Source organism: Trachypithecus francoisi, unplaced genomic scaffold, assembly GCF_009764315.1.
Source record: "Trachypithecus francoisi isolate TF-2019V2 unplaced genomic scaffold, Tfra_2.0 Lachesis_group5, whole genome shotgun sequence".
In the NCBI taxonomy this organism is placed as follows: Eukaryota; Metazoa; Chordata; class Mammalia; order Primates; family Cercopithecidae; genus Trachypithecus; species Trachypithecus francoisi.
The window spans coordinates 27,883,214-27,899,465 of record NW_022681470.1 but is presented as its reverse complement, the minus strand read 5'-3'; positions in this window follow the sequence as shown (position 1 = coordinate 27,899,465).

Below are 16,252 nucleotides of genomic sequence, written 5' to 3'. Positions count from 1 at the left end.
CTGTGTTTGTGATTTAATGAGATCACAGAAAGGCTTGTTACTCAAAAATGATCAGGAAAATCAGACCTTGTGGGTCTTCTGCCTCCCCCTGCATTCTCGCAGCTTGGCAGTGTCTTTAGAGCTATAAGAATGTGGTATCCCGGCCGGGCGCGGTGGCTCAAGCCTGTAATCCCAGCACTTTGGGAGGCCGAGACGGGCGGATCACGAGGTCAGGAGATCGAGACCATCCTGGCTAACACGGTGAAACCCCGTCTCTACTAAAATATACAAAAAATTAGCCGGGCGAGATGGCGGGCGCCTGTAGTCCCAGCTACTCGGGAGGCTGAGGCGAGAGAATGGCGTAAACCCGGGAGGCGGAGCTTGCAGTGAGCTGAGATCCGGCCACTGCACTCCAGCCTGGGCGACAGAGCGAGACTTCGTCTCAAAAAAAAAAGAATGTGGTATCCCAGGTATTTAATCAACTAAAAGGTGAAGCCCCTGGAGTTATTTGATAGGCCAAAGTGAGCAAGACCATGAAACAAAGGGAGAACATTGTCCACAGTGTCTTGTTCTTCTTCCTCAGTGCCAGGAGTTCTTTACTGGTGAACCCTTTTTGGGCTGGTCCTGAGCACTATGGAGGACCCAGGAGGAAGAGACATGTTAAGGCCAGGGAGAAAGGTGGTCATTTCCAGAGCTCCCCTACCTTCCCCACGGCTGGGAGTTCTGTCTCTCTGTGGCCTTTCCATGTCTCCTTGTACTTAAAGCTCCGTGCTTTTCCCTTACAGCTCAGGGCTCTCTAGACCATACCACTGAGGCTGGCAGCCCCCAATGGTTCACACTAGTCACTCCAATAGGATTAAGAATAGGTTGAGATTAATGAACATCTTCAGAATGCTGACAAGAATTTTGAAAGTGTTTTTTCATGTATTTTCTTCCATTAACCTTGTAAGGCAGATATTATTATTATCTTCAATATACTAATGAAAAACGGAACTGTTCAAATTTGCTAAACCAGCAAAAATTGATGACTTGATGCTATGTTTTTTCCAATACCCTATAAACGGGAATAGTGAGAAGACATACTTCAGAGAGTATGAAGAAGATATTCTTACTTTAGAGAGTATGGAACCTTCAGAGGGTTATTCAACAAGTATTAATTGAGCATTTACTGCCTGCCAGGCATCGTTTGCAATATTAGAGGTACAGCAGCAACAAAAAAGGACAGAGTACCATCCCCTAGGAAGCTAAGTTCTAGTACAGACTCTGGGACATGGTATATAAAATGCTTCAGACTGTGCCTCACAGTCAGAAAATGATGGGGGGAAATACCACTAAAAATAATCACTTTAGAATGTGCATTCACTGGGTGCCGGGCACTAAGCTAAGTACTTTAGATACATTATGTTATTTGTTTTCAAAAGTACCTTATAAGGCAAGTATTACTGCGGCCATTTTTCTGAAGAAAGACTGGGACTTAGCAGGTTAACCTGGCACAGTGATACAGCTAACATGTGGCAGGCTATGAAGATGGGCTGCCTCCCCTTAAGAGAAAGAAAAGAAAAGGCAAATGATTTATTATGTACCAAATATTTAATAGGTATTAGTCACAGCATTAGGTCAGATAGATGGGAGGAAGACACATACATTGTTAACTATGCTACAGCTTTGACCATGATTCATATAGTAACAAAGCTTAAAAGGAGCTATTTAAACCTAGAAGAGTGAGAAATTTACTCTGTGGGAGGGGACTGGAGGAAGATTTGCAGTTGCATCAGTGTTTGAAAAAGGACTTGAAGAATGAAGAAAAATGTGTGGTTTGAAATGGAGGCAATGTAATGTCAGCTATAGGGACCATGGGAGCAAGAGCACATACCTGAGAGTGCACACAGAGAGTTGGGGAGAGTGCAGAATGCAAAGCATGAGGTGGGGTGTATGACAAAACTGTATATATTTAAGGCACAAAACATGGTGGATATGTGTATGTGTATATATATATCCCCATTGTGAAAGGATAAGCTATTTAACATATTCATCACCTCACATAGTTACCATTATTTTTGAGTGAGAACATTTAAGATCTACTCTTTTAGCAAATTTGAAGCATACAATACAGTATTTTAACCATAGTCACCATATTGTATATTACATCTTCAGAACTTATTCATCCTGAATGACTGAAACTTTGTACCATTTGACCATGATTACTCAATTTCCCCCACCCTCAAGCCCCTGGCAACCACCCTACTACTCTTTGCTTCTGTGAGTTTATCTTTTTTAGATTCTGCACGTAAGTGAGAATGATCAGTATTTGTCTTTCTGGGCCTGGGTTAATTTACATAGCAAAATGTCTGTCAGGTTCATCCATATTGTTGCAACAGGATGTTTTCCATTTTCAAGCCCGAGTAATACTCCACTGTAGGTAAGCGCCACATTTTCTTTATCCATTTGTTGATGAGCGCTTAGGTTGATTCTATATTTTGGTCATTGTGAATAATGTTGCAGTGAAAATGGGAGTGCAGACATGTCTTTGACTTACTGATTTCATGTCCTGTGAATATATACCCAGAAGTAGGATTGCAGAATCATATGGTAGTTCCATTCTACTTTTTTGGGGAACCTTCATACTGTTTTCCATAATGGCTATTCTAATTTACATTCCCATGAACAGTGTTCAAGGATTTCCCTTACTCCACATCCTCACCAACACTTGTTATCTTTCATCTTTTTGATAATAGCCATCCTAATAGGTGTGAGGTGATATCTCATTGTTGTTTTGATTAGCATTTTCCTGATGATTAGTGATGTTGAGCATTTTTTCATATGGCCATTTTTTTTGAGATCTTTATTCAGGTCCTTTACCCATTTTCAAATCAAGTTATTTGTTTTCTTGCTGCTGACATGTTTATGTTTCTTATATATTTTGATATTAACCCCTTATCACATGTATGGTTTGCAAATCTTTTCTGTCATTCTATAGGTTATCTCTTCACTCTGTTATTTCCTTTCCTGTATAGAAGCCTTTTATTTTGAAGCACTCACATTTGTCTTTTTTTTGCTTTTGTTACCTATGGTTTTGGGGTTATATCTGAAAAAAATCATTGCCCAGACAAATCTCAAAAAGCTTTGTCTCTATGTTTTTTTTTTTTTCTAGTAGTTTTACAGTTTCATGTTTTACATACATTTTATACTTACAATTTAAGTCTTTAATATATTTTGAGTTAATTTTTGCATATTGTGTGAGCTAAGGGTCCAATTTCATTATTTTGCATGTGGATACCCAGTTTTTTCCGACACCATTTATTGAAGAAATTGTCCTTTTCTCATTGTGTGTCCTTGGCACTTTTGTTAAAGATTAGTTGGCTGTATATGTGTGGGGTAATTACTTGGCTCTCTATACTGTTTCATTGGTCTGTGTCTGTTTTGGTGCCAGTACATTACTGTTTTGAATACTATAGCTTTGTAATATATTTTGAAATCAGGTAGTCGGATGTTTCCAGCTTTGTTCTTTTTGCTCAAGACTGCTTTGGCTATCTGGGATATTTTTGGTTCCATATAAATTTTAGGAATGCTTTTTTCTATTTGTGTGAAAAATGTCATTTATATTTTAAAAGGAATTGCATTAAATATGTAAATTGCTTTGGGTTATATGGACATTTTAACAATATTCTTTCAATTAATGAACACAAAATATCTTTGCATTCTTTAGTGTCTTCCTCAATTTCCTTAAAGATTATGGTTTTCAATGTCCAGATTTTTCACCTTATTGGCTAATTGTATTCCTAAGTATTTTTTCTTTTTGATGCTATTTTAAATGGAATTTCTTTCTTAATTTCTTTTTTGGATAGTTTGTTGTTGGTGTATGGAAATGCAATCAATTTTTTTAGTGTTGATTTTGTATTCTGCAACTTTACTGAATGTGTTTATTAGTTATAAAAGTTTTTGGTGAAGTCTTTAGGGCTTTCTATATAGAATATGTCAACTACAAACAAAGACAATTTCCTGTTTTCCTTTCTGATTTGATTTTTTTTTTTTCTTGCTTGATCGCTCTGGGTAGGACTTTGTTCAGTTCTACATTGCATAGAAGGGGTAAGAGTTAGCTTTCTTGGTTTGTTTCTGATCTTAGAAGAAAAGCTTTCAGCTTTTTACCATTTTGCATGAAGTTAGCTGTAAGCTTATCATATATGGTCTCATTATATTGAGGTACATTCCTTGTATATGTAATTGTTGAGAGTTTTCATCTTGAAAGGATGCTGAATTGTCGAACACTTTCTCTGCATCGATTGAGATGATCTTTTTTGTCTTTCTTTTTTGTCAAGTTGATGTATCACATTTACTGATTTGCATATGTTAAACCTTCCTTCTATCCCAAGGATAAATCGCACTTGGTCATAATGTATAATCATTATAATGTGTTGTAAACTCAGTTTGCTAGCATTTTGTTGAGGATTTTTGCATCTATGTTCATTAGGGATATTAGCCTAGAATTTTCTTTTCTTATAGTATCCTTGTCTGGTTTTGTTTTGAAGATAACACTGGCCTTACAAAATGAGTTTGATTTCCTCTGGTTCAATTTTTTGGAAGAGCTTAAGAAGGATTGATATTATTTATTTGAATGTTTTCTAGACTGTAGCTATGAAGTCATCTTTTCCTGGGTTTTTTATTTTTCTTTATTTTCTTTATTTATTTTTTCAAGACCGGATCTAACTATGTTGCCCAGGCTACAGTGCAGTGGGGCTATCTCTGCTCACCACAACCTCCACGTCCCTGGCTAAAGCTATTCCTCCCACCTCAGCCTCCTAAGTAGCTGGGACTACTGGTGCACACCACCTCAACTGGCTAATTTTGTATTTTTTGTAGAGATGGTGTTTTACCATGTTTCTCAGGCTGGTCTCAAACTCCTGGGTTCAAGCAATCCACCTACCTCAGCCTCCCAAACTGCTGGGATTATAGGCATGAGCCACCATCCCCAGCCTGGTCCTGGGCTTTTCTTTATCGGAAGATTCGAAATTACTACTTAAAATTTTTTTTGTTTATCTGTTCAGGTTTTTATTCTTCTTGACTCAATTTTGGTTTGCTATGTTTCTAGGAATTCATATATTTCCTCTAGGTTATTCAATTTGTTGGTATATAATTGTTCATAATAGTCTCCCATGATCTTTTTTGTTTCTGAGGCATCCATTATAATGTCTCTTCTTTCATTTATTTTAAAATGTAGGCATTTATCTCTGTAAGCTTTGCTCTTAGAACTGCTTGTGCTGCCTCCCTCAGTTTCGGTATTTTTTTTTTCTCTCAAGATATTTTAAAATGTTCTTTTTGATTTCTTCTTTGTCCCAGTGATTGCTCAGGAGAATATTATTTAATTTACATATATTTGTGAATTTTCCAAAGTTATTTCTGTCATCAATTTCTGATTTAATATCATTGTGGTCAGTAAAGATACTTGATGTGATTTCAGTCTTTTTAAATTTGTTAAGACTTGTTTTGTGGCCTAACATATTATCTATCCTGGAGAGTAGTCTATATGCACTTGAGACAAATGTGGGCTCATAGGTGGAAAGGATTCATCTCCAGATAAGATGTTGGACTTCAGACTCGGAACCTGGGACTTTTAAGTTCATACTAGAATGAGTTAAGACTTTGGGGGACTATTGGGAAGGGCTAATTTTGCAATGTGAGAAGGACATGAGGTTTGGGGGCCAGGTGTGGGGGAATGATGTAGTTTCAGTGTTTGTGCCCTCCAAATCTTATGTTGAAATGTAATCCCCAATATTGGAAGTGGGACCTGGTAGGAGATGCTTGGATCCTGGGGTTATATTGCTCATGAATGGCTTATTGGCATCCCCTTGGTCATGTGTAATTTCTTGCTCTGGTAGTTCACTCAAGATCTGAGTGGCCACCTCCTCTCTTTCTCTCTTGATCCCTCTCTAGCTATGTAACATGCTTGCTTTTCTTCAGTTTCTGCCATAATTGCAAGTTTCCCAAAGGCCCTCACCAAAGGCAGATGCTGGCACTCTGCTTCCTATACAACCTGAAGAACTGTGAGTGAAAAATAAAACCTCTTTTCTTTATAAATCACCCAGCATCAGGTATTCCTTTATAGAAATGCAAGAACAGACTAACACACCACATATAGTATTCTTGATTGACATTTTATTTTTCTTTCAGCATGTTGAGTATATCATTCCATTTTTGCCTACAAAGTTTCTACTGAGAAATCTACTGATTGTTTTATTAGTGTTCTCTTGTATGTGATGAATCACATTTTTATTGGTGCCTTTAAACTTGTCTGTCTTTGACTTTTGTTAATTTGATTATGTGTCACAGTGAAGATCTCTTTATGTTTAATCTAACTGAGTTATTTGGGATTTATGGATCTGGATGTGTAGTTCCCTTTCTAGATTTGGAAAGTCTGCTGTCATTATTTCTTTATATAAGCTTTCTACCTCTACTTCTTTGTTCTTTGTGGGGTTCCCATAATGCATACTTTGGTTCACTTGATGGTTTCCCACTTGTTTTGTAGACTTCCTTTACTATCTGTCATTCTTTTTTCTTTTTTCTGTTTGTTTATCTCAATTTCAACTAATCTGTCTTAAAGTTTGCTGATTTATTTTTCTGCTTGATCAAGTCTGCTGTGGAAGTTCTCTATTGAATCTTTCAGTTCGTAATTGTGTTTTTCAGCTTCAGATTTTGTGTGTGTGTGTGTTTTGAATCATTTTTATGTCTTTGTTAAACTCGTCATTTTGTTTGTGTATTTTCCCCCTGATTTCATTTAGTTGCCTATCTGTGTTCTATTTTAGCCCCCTGGAGTTCTTTAAGGCAATTACTTTGCATTCTTTTTCAGGGAGTTTGTAGATCTTCATTTCTTTAGTGTTGGTTTACTGGTGCTTTATTCTGTTCCTTTGGTGGTGTCACATTTCCCAGATTATTTGTGATCTTGTGGTCTTGAACTGCTGTCCACAGATTTTAAAAAGTAGGGACCTCTTCTAGTTGTTAGAGACATACAGGGAGATCCCTTTGCAGTCGGACTGGGCAGAGATTCTTGGCAGTCTGACATGCAAGGTCTGTGACAGGTTTGCTACTGAAGTCCTCAGGTGAGTTGGCTTGGTGCCTAAGTTAGCAGGTGAGCAGGTCTGATGCCTAGGTTCACAGAGGTCAGCTTGATGCTTAGGTCCATGGGAAAGACTTGGAGTCTGGGTCCGCCTGGCTTGGTCTGAAGCTGCAGCCATGTGGACAGTCCTGGTGCTTGCATCCACAGGGGCCAGCATGGCTCTGTGGTCCACTGGGGTGGGCTTGGTGACTGTCCATGAGGATGGGCTTGAAGCTTGTGTCTACAGGAGCTATCCTGGCACTGGGGCAGTTCTTAGACCCAAGTCCACAGGGGCTGGCCTGGTACTGGGGTGGGCCTAAAACCCGGGTTCTCAGTGGTCAGTCTGGTGTCTGGGGTCATGACAGCTGCTGACCTTAAATCACAGGCAGGCCTGAAAAACTAGGTTCACAGGAGTTATCCTGCAGCCTAGGACCATTAGATATGGCCTGGCACCTGGTTAGGCCTGGAGCCTGGGTCTGTGAGGACTCACGTGGTCCTGGGGTTTAGTAGGGCAGGCCTGGTAACAGGATCGAGAGCAAAGTTGCCTACTCATTTTCTTCTCCTTACTTAAAAGGAGAGCATCTGTCTCCAGACTGTGTTGCCTAGGCATGGGGGAGAAGTGATGCAGGTAGTGTGAAACTGTCTCTCCTATCCTCTTCTATGTGTTTTTTTCTTATTTCTGTGCTCCATCCAGGTGCTGTAATCTCTCACCTGGATGCCTTTGGTCTTGTGCAGTTATTTTTGTTGTGGATGGTTATAAAATTGATATTACTGTGAGAGAATGAGCACTGGAAATTCCTGTTCCACCAGCTGACACTCTCTAGTGTTTTCTTATTAATAACACAGAAAAGTGATTAAATTTATCTGCCAGGGGATTTTAGGCTCTCTGGTACCCTGGGATTTGGAACAGACTTTATTTCTTACCACAGGAATGCTAAGAGCCATTTTTCCTTTGTTTTGAATATAATATGCTATGTTTATCTTTTCGGGCAAGTCTATGCCAAATACATTTTTTGGTCATTACTACTGGTTGCAAAACACATTCTCTACATTTGTTGTGTTATGGGAACAGCTTCAGGTTTGGATCCACTTAAATCTTTCTTTTGACATGGTCAAGGGGAGGAGTGAAGGAAGGCAGTGAATTAGATGCTGAGAAGTTTTTCAAGTTTGAGATTAGGTTAATCACTGTAAAAAGAATATATTTTCTTTTATTTCCTCAAGTGGGCATTACTGTTTAATCGAAGCATTCCCATATTCAGAATCCCCTATTATCATTCAAGTCTGACTTCCTGGACTGACATTCAATTCAGTTACATTTATTCATTAAATAATTTAATCATTCATTTTCACACAAATACACACATACACATACATATGTGGTGTATTATACTCTAGGTCTAGTTCTAAGCACTGGGGATTCAGCAGCGAACAAGTTCAACAACTAGCTATTGAGAAGTCAGAGGCAATATGGAAATAAATGAAATACTGTTCTAGCATTCATTGATTTTTTTCTAATACATATGTATTTGTGTATGGAGAAAGATGACAATGAAAAGGGGAGAGATTAAGACAGCTATAGGGATAACTGTAGTACAGGGCAAAATATAAGTGACACCAAAAAGCATCTAAGTTGCTGCAGAGATTCTAAGGAGAGAGAAAAACACATATATGGAGAGTAAATTAAGAAAGCCTCAAAGGACGAGGATTTAAACCCATTTGAGATGTGTTTAAAGGCTTCCTGATTAAATTACTTTCTCTCGACTTCAAACATGTTCTTTTATGCTGTGCTTTATGTTGCTGGGACTGGGACTCCGCAAACCTTATTCCTTTTCGCTCCTTCCTGGTTGCTTCCTGTTCATGTTAGTATTGTTGCAGAAAAAGGTCTTCACCTCTGCAGCCATGCTGGTGCTGTAGCTAGTTCCAATTTATAGTTGTTCCCAAACTCCTAGAACAAGTTTCTTCATGTGACTTCAGGGAGAGCAACACCAGCCAGCTGGCACCCTCTTCGGAGATGAGATTCCAGCTCTGCAAGTTCCTCCTAAGTCTCTAAGTTTTAATAATACCAACCTGTTTCTGTTTTCTCTTCAGGCATAGGAGAGGCAGCTCCTTCTGTAGAAACTATCTGTGTGATACTCTGAGCTCTCTTTTTGCCTTTAAGAGTCTCTGATACCTTGCTAATGCTTTTAAATATTATATTTGTATTAGTCCATTTTCACACTGCTGATAAAGACATAGCAGAGACTGGGCAATTTACAAAACAAAGAGGTTTATTGGACTTACAGTTCCACGTGTTTGGGAAGGCCTCAACATCACGGCAGAAGGTGAAAGGCACATCTCTCATGGCAGCAGACAAGAGAGCTTGTGCAGGGAAGCTCCCCTCTTTAAAACCATCAGATCTCATGAGACTTATTCACTATCATGAGAACAGCACAGGAAAGACCTGCTTCCATGATTCAATTATCTCCCACTGGGTCTCGTCCACAACACGTGGGAATTCAAGTTGAGATTTGGCTGGGGACACAGCAAAATGATATCAATATTCTCTATGTTAAAATTATTGAAAAGGTTTCTCTTTCCTGAAAGCATCCTAACTGATACAGAAGTTGGCGCCAGGAATGGTCCAAGAAAATGGGCACTTAAACATAAGATATTGGGATTGGTTTGGTCGTGTCCTTGGACTTGAATGCAGTGCTGAGCTCCTTAAAATTTGTGAATTGTGATACAGTAATCCATGCAAGCAATGGCATCACAATTAACCACATTATCACCTGTATTTGATTGTGAGGAAGTGCCTACTGAAGCAAGTCCCTTGGTGGGGCAGGGACGGGGTAGGGCAGATGACAAGTGGCTGCTACATTTACCTGCATGATGACAGTAATGACCACAAGATCAAGGGTAGGGATGTAACTTCTGAGTGCACTGAAGCACTTAAGAAAGAAGATGACAGGCACAGGTTTTTCAACTCTTGGCTCACGTCGTGCCAGACAGCCAGAGTGCTCCTGTGGTAGACTTAAAATAATCTTTTATTTGTTGCAACAAAGGTTCAACTTGCCTGAAAATCAGAACAAATTTTAATTTTGCAGGTTTCAGAATGACAACTTGTGCTGAATACCCAGCCCCATCAAGTCTTTTAATGAAGCTGAGAATCTCAAACCTTTGAATCACTTTGAGCTTCTCTTTAAGCAGCCCACCACCCCAAGTCTGAGGATGCTGCAAAATCCCATAATAACCTCACCAGTGGCAATTGCTTTGCGAAAGGATGGCTATTCTCAAGATGTACCCCAATCCAGTGTTTGCTGCCCTTAAATTAATGACTAGAGTTAGATCTCAGCATACTCCAGGGAAACAAGTACAAAGTCTGACCCCAAAGGAAATAATTTAGATTTAAGATGGGTTTGACAAATGCCTGGATTTCAGGCATTTGTATATGGTTGTACATTTCATGTATTACCATAAATATATACATGAAGGTGGGTTTATTCAGGGAGAAAACTCTAAATAGTATAGTTTGTCTGGCCCCTAGTTACAAATAAGACTGGAAAAGTAGCTTTAGTCATATTGGGAGGCCCCGTGCATGAGATTTAAATGGGGAGAAAGAACCAGTAAAGAATTTTATGCAAGTGTAAGGTGTTTTAGAGGCTCACTTCAGGAAGATGAATCTGGCAGTAGTATACAGGATAAACTATGACAGGGAAACTAAAGTCTAACTGGCAAGTTAGAGGCCTATTCCAGCAGTCTCGGAAATTATGATAGCTGGGAGTGGGGTGATATGTTCCATGTACTTGGGAGGCTCAGATGGGAGGATTGCTTGAGCCCAGGAGTTCCAAACCAGCATGGACAACATAACAAAAACTTGCCTCTAAAAACAACAACAACAACAACAACAACAACAAAATAAAACATGAACAAAAATAAATAAATAAATAAAAAAAACCCAGGCATCAAAAGCAAAATAGACAAATAATACTATATCAAAACTTAAAAAATGATAGCCAGATCTAATTTGCTGGAGTGGGACTTATAAGATGGAAAGAGGCAAAAGACATGTAGAAAGTAGACTTTATAGAACCCATCCTTAGATTGCAAATAGGGATTCAAGCCAGGGGAAGAGCGAATGAGGCTGAAATATTGAGTCTGGGTATGGGTAGCATAAAAATCAGAGAGAGAGAGAGAGATAAGAAATGATGAAATGATGAAATGAATTGGTTGAAGGCAAAGTGGGGTGGCAACAAGGAATGAAGATGCCAAAAAGGAGCATTCTGCTGACTTAGAATGAGATCTTACTGGGATAAAATAGAAGGAATTGCAGCTGGATTTCTGCACTAGAGATTAGGGAAATATAGAACTTCAGAATATTGAAAAATTGACTAGAAATCCATCAGGTTAGGGCTGATACACTGTAAGTAATATCATTTCAGTAGCTCCAGAAAAAGTACACCTGGTACTCAAAGGGAGTTGGTAAGCATTGGCCTCACGTGTTTCCTGGATTGCTTTGCTTTACAACTAGAGGACTGGACTAGATAACTTTTAAGGCCATTTATTTTCTATTATTCGATGTCATGATATATTCTTCTCTAATAATTTTAATTTTTATTGTTTTTTGAGACGGAGTCATGCTCTGTCACCAGGCACCAAGCTGGAGCACAGTGGCATGATCTTGGCTCACCGCAACCTCTGCCTCCCATGTTCAAGCAATTCTCCTGCCTCAGCCAGCCAAATAGCTGGGACTACAGGTGCATGCCACCACACCCGGCTAATTTTTGTATTTTTAGTAGATACAAGGCTTCACCATGTTGACCAGGATGGTCTCGATCTCTTGACCTTGTGATCCACCTGTCTCGGCCTCCCAAAGTGCTGGGATTATAGGCGTGAGCCACAGTGCCTGGCCCGTGTATTTTTAAATAGAGTATTTTCCCCTGATAGAATGTGACTTTCTTAAAAGTGGTATCATTTTAATCTAATATCCTGTTGAATCACCAGGTCCTAGAGTATACCCTAGTACATAACTAGTACAAAAACTGTTGGTAGAAAGCATGAATTCTGTTTGCCCTTTACTAGTATCATTTTTATGGAAACTTTAGCACTGGGAAACATTATTCTGGAGCTGAAAATACTGTGCTATGATTTGGATATACATTGCTTGGCCCTGTCAAGTCTCAGGTTGATATTGGATCTCAATGTTGGAAGTGGGTCCTGGTGGGAGGTATTTGGATCTTGAGGGTGGACCTCTCATGAACTACTTGGTGTCATTCTCACAGGAGTGAGTTCTCATTCTTAGTTCTGTGAGAACTGGTTGTTAAAAAGAGTATGACACCTCCTCCTCTCTCGACTGCTTCCTGTCTTACCATGTAATTTCTGCAAATATCAGTTCCCCTTTGCCTTCCATCATGAGTGGAAGCAGCCTGAGGCCTTCATCAGAAGCAGATGCTACTGCAATGCTTCTTGTATAGCCTGCAGAACCATGAGCCAAAGAAACCCTTTTTCTTTATAAATTATCCAGCCTCAGATATTCCTTTATAGCAGCACATATGGGCTGAGACACAGTGGCACTGGAAAGCTATTTGCAGTAGAGCAGCAGTCTAAAAATAAGCAGATCATGTGACTCCCACTATTATCTGTCTGTTTTGTGTTCCACAGGAAGAAAACTGCTTGAAAACAGGCTGGGGCAACAACATAAAACACCGACAGGAGTAGTGTTATCTGAGAGGATGCAAATGACATAGTGAAATTTAGATAACCATTTGCCATTATCTTGCTGGAAAACTTTCAAAAGTTTAACACTTATCTTTGAAAGCCCTGAGCTGCAGTTCATAGCTTAGAGCCCGTCCTTAATTTACTCAAGCTTGGGAGAGGAGGATTAATAATTGCCAGCTGTGCCTTCACACAGAAGCACATTTTCACCTAAACACAGAGAAATTTCAGTCTGCTGAGTCTGCTGTTCCTGATCACTAAGCCAATCCACACCAAGGTGGAAGGTGAACAATGGTCAGCTGCAGGGTCTGGAATTAGTCATGCTTTGGCAATACTGGTATCTGGTATAAGCTCTGCATCTGTTCCCTCACCAAGCCTTTGGTAAATCCTACTGGGCTGGCTCCTTCTGGTGGTCATGAGAAGTTGCAGATCTCCAACTACAGGGACCATAATTGACCAGTGGACCCAAACTGCAGGGAGCGTAATTGACTAATGGATCCAAGCTGCTCATGGAATGCTGCCTTTGAATTGAGGCTATACTTATTCAGGCTATTCCCAGCCAGTGACTGAGTATGGCAGAGATACCGAGGCAGGCCTCTTCCTTATAGACACAGGACTCCTCTGATGCCCAACTTTGGTCAGGCATTCCCTTACAGCATTGCCAAACCATTCCTAGACTGCTTGGCAGTCTGGAATGTTTTCACCCAACTCTCCTCCCCTCACTTCTTTACTTGGGGTCATACTTGCATCCTTGTCTGACAGCTCTCCCTGTCTTTTCCAACTCCTTTCCTATTATCTTTCACAGGTATTCTCCTGATCAATTCCTTGCATGTTTAGTCCTATGTTGTCATATGCTCCTTGGAGGACCATTCTTAGAGAATATACCCATGCTCTATGACTTGACTTACTGGAGCCTTATTCTGACCTCCAGGTCACTTCACTGGGACTCTGGTATTCGCTCTGGTTCTTAGGAGTATCCCTTACCTGTAATTAGGAGCTAAATCTTTTCTTCATGTCATTTACTTCTGGCTGGAGTCTTATTCCACCAATGTGTGGGCTATCTAGAATGACATTGGTCTTCTGGAACCATTTGTAAGACTTTGACTCTTGTTACAACTGATGAACTCATCCTGTCCTCATTGTAGCTATGGCTGAGAAACCAAGAAACTCACTAGCTCGTCCTCTTGGATGCCAGCTATAAATTGAATCAAGTTGGACCCTGGAATTTTGATCATTTGCTACCTTTCTATCATTGTCAGATAAGTTGCATAAGCCTGTGGTATGCATGACTTTGGACTATGTTCCTTTTCACACTGGCCTACAGTTGAGGTACCAGATTCTCATACATCAGTAATTAGAGTAGTAATCACTTATATGAGATGTTGAAATGTACTCCCTTCAAGAAAGGTGACATTTTCAGCTGTTTTCTTAATGGGAAAACATTCTTAGTGGGAACAAATTACAGATCCTTTAATGAGATTAGTGTGAAAGCAGAAGAAATGTGAAGGCAGTGGCTATTTGAGTGACATGAAAATATTCCAAAGGGCACAAAAGCAGAAAGGGAAAGCTGGTAACTTCACAGTAAACCTCATTGCCTCCATAGTTTTTCCCAGTATCAGGAAGTGCCTTTCTACAAACCTGTGTCACAAACTTAACACAGAGAGAACTGAAATTTCTACTTGTTGGATAACTATACAGTTACACAACAAACAGGAGGCTATGCATTTCCATGTGGAGACTAATATTACAACTTAATCCTTTTGGCAATCAGAGATGGGCAATTATCCTAACCAACTTATGTTTCCAACTTAGAAAGCTCTCTATTTTCAGGGCTTTATCCATACTTAAATCTGGTAACCAAGCCTATGAAAAGAAGTTTCAAATACAGCAGGTATAAATGTCTGTAGGAAAAGGTTTGAGCAGTGTAGGAACCATCTCAGAATTATAAGAGGGTGGACAGAACTTCTTTTGTTAAATACTATTATCTTAACCCAAGAGAACTGTTAATAGAGAGCTGAGTTCCTGCATTATGGGTGCTTCCCTCTTATGTCTTTAGATTAGCCAGCAGCATGCAAGGAATTGGAAGCATGTCCTTACATGACACAGCAAGAAGGATGACAAGATCCTATTTGTGTTTGAAAAAGTTTACTCTTGCTGCTGCATACAAAATGGAATGTTAAGATGCAAGAATGGAATCAAGTAGGAGGCTCTTAGAATAATGGGTAAGATTTAATGGTGGATTTGACCCGAGTGGAGGCTATGGAGGCAGACAGAAGTGAGAACATTTGCTGATGCTGTAGGTAGGGGAATGGTGAGGTGTTATGGACTGACTTGTGTCACCCTCAAATTTATATGTTGAAGTTCTAACCCCTAGTACCTTAGAATGTTACTATATTTGAAGAGAGCATTCTTAAAAAGCCTATTAAGTTAAAATGAGGTCATAGCGTGGTCCCTAATCCAATATGATAGGTTTCTTCATGAGAAGAGGAGATTAAGTCACAGGTATATACAGAAGAAGACTGTGAAGACACAGGGAGAAGAACTTATCCACAAACGAATGAGAGAGGCCTCAGAAGAAACCAACATTGCTGACACCCTGATCTTGGGTTTCTAGACTCAGGAATTGTGAGAAAATACATTTTTATTGTTAAGCCACCCAGTCTGTGGTACTTTCTTATGGCATCCCTGGCTAACAAATAGAGGAGGCAGCTAAAGGAATTGAGGATTATGCCTAGTTTTGTGGCTTGAGGAATGGCGTATTTAGAAGTCTCATTACCAGAATAAGTAAGATTGAGGAAAGAACATGTTTGGGATCCACATGGGAATGTTGTTGGTGGGGAGAATTGAGAGGTAAATGTAGCAGTTTGTGTGTGAGATGCCTATGCACATGCAAGAAAAGATATCAAGGAGGCAGTGGTATGTGCAAATCTAGAAATTTTAGAAATTCTTATGCAGATGATTTAAATAAATAAATTTGAACCCTCTCGTCCATTCTCAATCCCTTCTGGATTTCAGCAAAAAGGGGTGGTTATATGGGGCTAGCATCATATATCAATGTCAGTAAGTTAGATTGTCCATTATTTTGTATTGAGTAGAACTACGTGCTGCATGATTTCTGTGTCTCTAAAAGTCAACAGTCCTTGGACAGACAATGTCACCCTGAAAAACCACTCTAAATTAGGAGGCGGTTGCGACATTCTAAACAAATTTACTAGAGTACATATCAAGAGATATGGCTTTGGGTTCAAACTCTACTCTTTTTAGATTAGTGTTCTTGGATCATAATCTCGGAGACTTAGATTTTTCATTCATTTTCTGGTGAATCTCATTGGGGTACTTCAGTTGATTTAGGGTATTTTTGGAATTTTCAGGGTCAGTTTTTGTTGTGGCATGATTGGGAAGTTCTAGTTATTAGAAGTTCTGTGAAGTCCTGCAAAATGATTGGACACAAAGTCCTCTTGGATGTGTACTTACAGTTGCACAACTTGAAAAGAT